The 6,916-nt window shown below is 40.6% G+C and overlaps 1 non-coding gene across 1 annotated transcript; it reads right to left on the bottom strand.

The window, feature by feature from the left end:
* Nucleotides 1-6,276: 6,276 nt before the first annotated feature.
* TRNAR-UCU (transfer RNA arginine (anticodon UCU)) lies at nucleotides 6,277-6,361 on the bottom strand. Its single transcript is given in 2 exon segments — nucleotides 6,277-6,312; nucleotides 6,325-6,361. It is a non-coding gene; the product is annotated as a tRNA-Arg (tRNA).
* Nucleotides 6,362-6,916: the final 555 nt, after the last annotated feature.

Here is a 6,916-nt window from a genome sequence, read left to right as displayed (position 1 = left end):
TCTAAGGCATCATCACTTTTGTCTATTTCTTGGTCTCTGTAGAGTCTAGCCTCTATTTACATAATTTATGAAGCACATTTTCTATTGAAAGAAGCTTACATTTCATCTTTCCCTTGTTACACTGCTTAATTAAGTTAGTTGTTCCTTATCCGTTGCCTCAGTAAGAGGAGGTGCTGGGCTATTCTTTAGCAGCGGTTAATGAGAAATGACTTGTGCATGGATATGGTTCTTGCATGCTATTTTAAAAGTAATTATTCTTGTTCAGCTTGATCTCTGGTGGTGGAGTGTTCCACATCTGAAGACTGAACATAGCATGGTGCAGATTATCCTCTAGATTCTACGTATCTGTCTTTTTAAAATCCACTCTTTTTGTTGTTGTTGAGGGTTATGTATTTTTACCACTTGTCTGTTTTGCCATTGATATGAAATGACTTCATGGGGTCAGTCAGTTTTCTAGTATACACAGACTACCACAACTGGTATTATGGTAATTGCTATTCTTGTTGGCAGTTTTTGCTGAGAAGCTAAGAACTGAATGGATGAGGAAACAGAACTCTTTTCAACCCTAGTGATAGTCCCTCCAAATCAAGATTGAGGGAAACTGGTACATAGATGTGGGAAGCTTGCACTGCCCCTGCAGATTCTCTAGGTGCCATGCACTTCAGTTCCCAGACCAGTCAGTCCATCACCTTGCATAATCACGTGTATTTTCAGTAAAAGTTTAAGCTGTCTTTTGAATGACCCTACAGTATTTTTGTACTGCTGTTGCAACTAATATAGTTCATTAAATTAATTACTAATGTTAGGATAGAGAATAATACAGAAAACTTAATGGTAGAACAGAAGTTGATGATAGGAAATTATTGGTACTTCATTCAACAATAGTGGGATTGTATGGGGTGGACTGTCCAGGAGAGGAAAGGAAAAGAAAAACTGAGGAGAGATCATAGACGTAAAATGTGTAGAGATAGCCTTCACAGTCCTATTTTATAGCTTCCGACAAAAGGAAATTTGATTTAAATAGTGTAGTAAAAAAATTTTATTAAGAGATTGGACATTTGTGTCTGAAAATGTCCTCAGCTCTGAGCAGCTAGGATAGACTTAGAAGAGTTGTCAGCCCTCATGGCTCAAGCCATACAGTGATCACCAACTGAAGTTAGGAAGAAATGCCCCCATGCCTCTCTGTCTTGCATTTATGTTTTTTCTAAAGCAATCCAGCATTAGTCACTATTGGAGACAGGCTAGGACCAAGATTTTCAAAAACAAATACAGATTTTGGGTGCCCAACTCAACAACTTATAGAGGCTTCGCATTTTGAAACTGCTGAGCTAAAGTGTCAAGTTGGGGACATACAGATACCCATCCCTTCTGCAAATCTTGGCTGAGATGTAGTTTCTGTTCTACTATCGTCATTCCTGTATTTGTGTATCAGACCTGTACATCGTTGATGATAATACAAGAACAAGGAAATAAAACCAGAACTGTGCTCTCTTGTGCTCTGTAAGAAATGTGGAAGCAGAAGAATATCAATATTGGACAAACAGGAAAGAACAAAATTGGAATAAGAAATGTTTTCAAGTGTTTAAGAGTATTATGAACAATGGTCATATGAACTTGTATACAATTATACAGAATTTTTGTAGCTATTTTAAAATTATTTTAATTAGAATATATTTTTTGTGCAAAGAGTTTGTGACATTTTAAAATAAGAGGAAGATGTGGTATCTTAAATTAAAAGCTAACTTATTGACTATGCTAACGTTATTATTGAGGCATAATATCATGCCTGCACTATTTATACAAGACTGATATAAAAGGTAAGATACTAAGAAAATGTTAGAAACTGTTTAAATTTAGAATTAAAACATGAGCACATTGCTGCATTCTTGAGTTCTAATTAAAGAATGCATAGGCTTCCATTTGGCACAATATGAAATAGAACCAGTCAGAAGGCCAAATCACTGATAGGCTTGTTTTATCTGTGTTGCTTATCGAAAATAGATTTATAAAAGAACTGTGTGTTTTGAGAAACTTCATTTTTTTGTGTAAACAGTATGTAATATACTAGCTTGTTTGTTTGTTGTCCTGTACTGGAATGACCTGCTCAGATATTTGTTTGTAATCATACTGCTTTCTATAGGCTGGCCTGAAAACATAAGCTCTACTATTGCCGAGAGAGATTCCTCTTTAGTTCAGGGGGTAGAAACCTGTGATTTTTGGAGCAGCAGGTGATGTGGTTCTTTTTTCTATATACAGTATGCATTTGCTGATGGCCTAGGTGTCCCTAGACTGTTGCATATTCTCTGATGAATATTAAGAGTAGATTTGTTTTCTTGTACTCCTTGCCAGTCTATATCCATCTTTTGTCTCTTGTCTTATGCTTAGATTGTAAGCTCTCTGGGACAGGGACTGCATTTTTGTTTTTTATTTGTACAGTGCCTAGTACAATGGGGTCCTGGTCCATGACAAGGGCTCCCAAGCACTACCGTAATACAAATAATAAAATATAATGAAACTATTCGTAAAGAATCAGATCAGCAATGGTACCATGATCAACTTGGTACTATTAATATGGTGCCATTACAATGGCTTGTAGTGAACAAAATTAAGACACTGCGACTTTTATGCAGCTGATTTCTCAAACTACTTTCTTGACCTTTCCCTGACTCTCCAGTCTCTCTCTTTTTTTTAGTTGCCTCTCCGACCACCAACTCGGTCTTTCCAAAATGGAATGTGTCTTTTCCTCTAATTCCTCTTCTTTTCCATAGAGAACACCACTCTGTCCTTCGTGTTATGTGACTCTCTTCTAACCATGTAGTGAATATTTCACAAAGTTGTCACTTTCTCTTTAATCCACCCTTTCTCCACTAAAAGACTTTGGCCATATGCTGTTCATTATTCTTTGATCACTATAACCTACTCTCTGGCCTCCCTGCTTTTCATATCCTTCTGCTTTTCAATTGGTCCAAAATTCTGCACCTAATGTAGTCTTCTGCTTTCCCTCTCCAACCATGTCACTTTTCTTCTTGAATTCCTCTATTGGTTTTGTCTCTTACTGCATCATGTTAAAATTTCTTGTCACCTAAAAGACTTGGCCTTTTTGCTCTTTTCTCCACTCTCAGCTGGGTGCCTTCTATCATACTTGCCCCCTATCCCTGGAGAGCTTTCCCTATCCTTATCTGCCCACACTCCCCTCTTCAAGTAATCCTTCCTTTCTTCTCATTCAAAAATCCAACTTATTCTCTCTTGAACTCATTTACAATGTAAGCTCTTTGGGGTAGCTTATTTAGCTTTGTAAAATACTGTGTACATTCACAACATTATTGTATAAATGATTTGTAATAATATAAGAAAAGGTCCCTGCAATGTAAATTAGATAAAATTCCATAAATGATAGCATCTAGAGCATGGTGAGTACAAGGATAGGGGCATGGTGGAGGAGAAACAGTAAACAATGGGAAGGAAATACATCTGTTGGGTAAGTGAAGCATTTACATAGAAAACAGATTCCATAAACTATCTCATACTGTTTCACTTTTTTTGTAATGGGTAAGAGTCAGAGCTGAGATAAATGGTGGAAACAAAACCAAAATGTGAGTTCTGAGAAGAGATTTGAAGCTGCATAAGTCAGCTGGCGCAAAGAAGAGGGAAACTCTCAGACAAAATTAATTCACTGCTATGAATATGGTGCTTGGATTAATGTCTCATTCATTGAAAGAAATGCCTCTGTCACCACCACATTTATGTGGTAGAGGACCATTATACTGTGCCAGTATTGCATTTATGTTAGTAGCCACATGTGTTTTATTGTAAGTTTGTTGGGCCTACTTCTTCTCCCTTAGTGATTTTGTTTTTAAAATCTGACAGACAAGTGGCATGATTATAATTAAAGCAATTGGCAGGAGAAGGAGATGGAGCTGTAGGAGAGATTATGCAAGATGGAAAAGACTATATTAATGCACATGACTAAAAGTCAGAGGATTTGAAATTTGAAGATTTTTTGCTAGTGTTTAATTGGTGGTGGTAAAATAGGGCTTCCTCTTTCTTGCTGGGTTTAAAGATGATTGAAATGCTTTTTTAATCACTTCTGTAATTTTTGAATGTGCATTTTTTAGAGGAAAACAATAACAAACACAACAGGCCAAATTCAACACTAACTTCATTGCAGTGCCCTCAAGGATGAATTTGACTTACTTTTAAATAAACTTGTTTGAAAATTTTCTTCCTCAAATGATCAGTGCAAATGGGGTGTTTCTTTAAAGAGAACAATAACTTATTTTGTATATTTTGCATGCACTAGGATAGATTGTACCTACAGACTAAAGACATTGCAACTACAGGATTGCTTTTTTGCGAATACGTGCTGTTTTGAGGAGTTGAGAGTATTTTTTTACAAGAAGTTCTTATTTTCTCACCTAGTAGGAAAATGAGCTCTAAAGTTAAAGGTTGCATTTCTAGTGGTGGTGGTGGTGGAGGAAAGATGATCAGTGTTTTTTCCTATAAACTAGACAAAATATTTGTGATCTTTTTAAAAAGTGTAGAATAAAAAGATAAATTATGAGTTCATGGATAAGGAATTGGGGGCAGTGGCTGTTTGAAAAAAGCTATAACGCAACCCCTGGCTGTAAGTTGAAGCTAGACAAATTCAGGCTTGACCTAAGGCATACATTTTTGACAGTGCTAGTAATTAACCATTGGACCATGGTGGATTCTCCGTAACTGCAATTTTAGAATGAAGCTGGGATGTTTTTCTAAAACATATGCTCTAGGAATTATTTTGGGGAAGTGCTATGGCTTGTGTTATGCAGGATTTCAAACTGGATGATTACAGTAGGCCCTTCTGGCCTTAGAATCTATGAAAACAGACAGAAGGAAAGACACTTATTTGCTGCAGACTTACTGGTCATGTTGGATGAGATGTACCTGCTGTTTACCATTTATTATGTAACAGCAGCTGTTACAACCAAAGGTCTCAAAGCACTTTGGCTTGAAGATGTTATAAGTACAGGCAGTCCTTGGCCTTAGAATGCAATTTTCAGGAACCAATTGTGTCCTAAGTCAAAATGTCATAACTCAGAATCGCAATACAGGCCATTGTGGGCCTGAGCATCATAAAGTTGAAACTAACTGTCCTAAGTTGAATGTGGGTATCAATTCAGAAACAGCATAAGTGCTATTCTTTGTAAATTGAAGGTTGTAAAGTCGACGACTGTCTAGATACAGCATCTGTACTGGCTTTATAAAAGTGGAATGAAAATCTACCAGCCCCAGACTAGAATCTCTTCAGCAGCATAAAAACCCATGATCTTTTATTCATGTAAACACCTCCCAGCCATCCCTAAAAACCCACACATTTTTCCTGAGGAAGGGGTTGAGCAGAATTTTGCAAGGTTAAGTTATAATAGAAATGTACCCGAGATAAATGCTTTCCAGTGAGTTGCTACGGCCCTGCTCCGACGCTTGAGCGACCAGAGCTGAGTCCCCCGGGCGTTGTGCTGCTGTCCTTGTTCCGCCTGTGCTTAGGGCTGCGTGAGGGGTGGCTGGGTGTCCTGGCCCAAAGCTGGGTGCCCTGGCCCAAAGCTGGGTGCCAGGCAGCGGGCTCGCCAGTGCAGTGCGCCCGGGGGACTCCTGTGTTACAAAGGGGCTCGGCTCGGGGAAAGCAGCAGACCGGGGCCCGGCTTCAGCGCTGTGTTCCGCCTTCGTGCCAGGCGCGCAGAGGCGGGTCAGCGCCGCCCCCCGCCCCCTTTGAGTGTCCCGCGTGCGCCCCCTCGCCGGGCCTGTGGCGGGCCGGGGCTCCCCGTACCCGAGCGGGTGCGGGGGGGGGGTGGGGAGCAACCGCTGCCCGGGGCGAGCGGCGCTGAGGGGCGGCGAGTCCCGCGGGGCTGACGCGGGAGCGGGCGGCGGGCCCCTGGGGGTGACTCGCTCCCCACCTCAAGGACGCCCCGAGCGCCCGGGAGAGGCACCCAGATGTCGGGCCGAGCCCGCACCGGGGCCGGGGGAGCAGAGCCCTGGGGTCCGTGGCCAGGGGCCGACCCGCCCCGGCCGCACTCACCCCCGTCGGGGCGGCCCGAGCGCGGCCTCCCTTCAGCCCTGTATCCCGAGCGCCTGCTCACGGAGGCACCGAGTCCGGCCGCTGGGGGCTGAAGGCAGGGCCCAACTAGGGCAGCTTCCAGCTCCGGTCGGTCCGTGCTGCGGCGGGGAAGGCTGCCAGGAGTAAAAATTAAAATACTTTATTAAATCAATTTTAAAAAAGGATAATAAAAAAAAAAAAAACCGCGACTCCGCCGGGACTCGAACCCGGAACCTTTGAATCCCTTCATCCTCTAGAAGTCCAATGCGCTATCCATTGCGCCACGGAGCCACCTGTTGGACTCTTTGCACATCAGCCATACAACCTATAGTTAGAGCGTTCCTTCTTGCTGTATTGGGGGCAATGGGTCTGCAGCAAGAGATGGGGTCCTCCCTTCTTTACTTAACCCAATTAGGTCAGGTCCTGAAAAGAATCATGTCCCCAAACAACCCCACTCACTCCTACAGCCCTTTCTTAAACTGCTGCTTCTCAAATTTAGTTTAAAAACTTTTAAAAAGGAAAGTTATTTTAAAAGAATTTTAAAGTATATTTTATTGCTGATTAATTATATTTTAATCAATACTAATAAATATAATATTAAATCTCTATATTTTATTTCAAATCATTAGGTTTATGCTTATAACTATACATTTATTATACAAAATAGATCAACGATAATAGCACAGCACATATTCAAAGTGCTGTACAGACATTAACAAATCGTGGTAATGCTGTTATTTCTATCACTAGAAATAGCATTTATTTTGTTAATGTTTTTATTCATTTTAAACATGATTGTGTTTATTATTCATTATTAATCATTTATTATCTTTATTATTGAGAAAT

The sequence above is a fragment of the Emys orbicularis genome, chromosome 8, assembly GCF_028017835.1.
Source record: "Emys orbicularis isolate rEmyOrb1 chromosome 8, rEmyOrb1.hap1, whole genome shotgun sequence".
NCBI lineage: Eukaryota > Metazoa > Chordata > Testudines > Emydidae > Emys > Emys orbicularis.
Note: the sequence above shows the minus strand (reverse complement) of the source record. Positions and strands in the feature narration are given on the sequence as shown.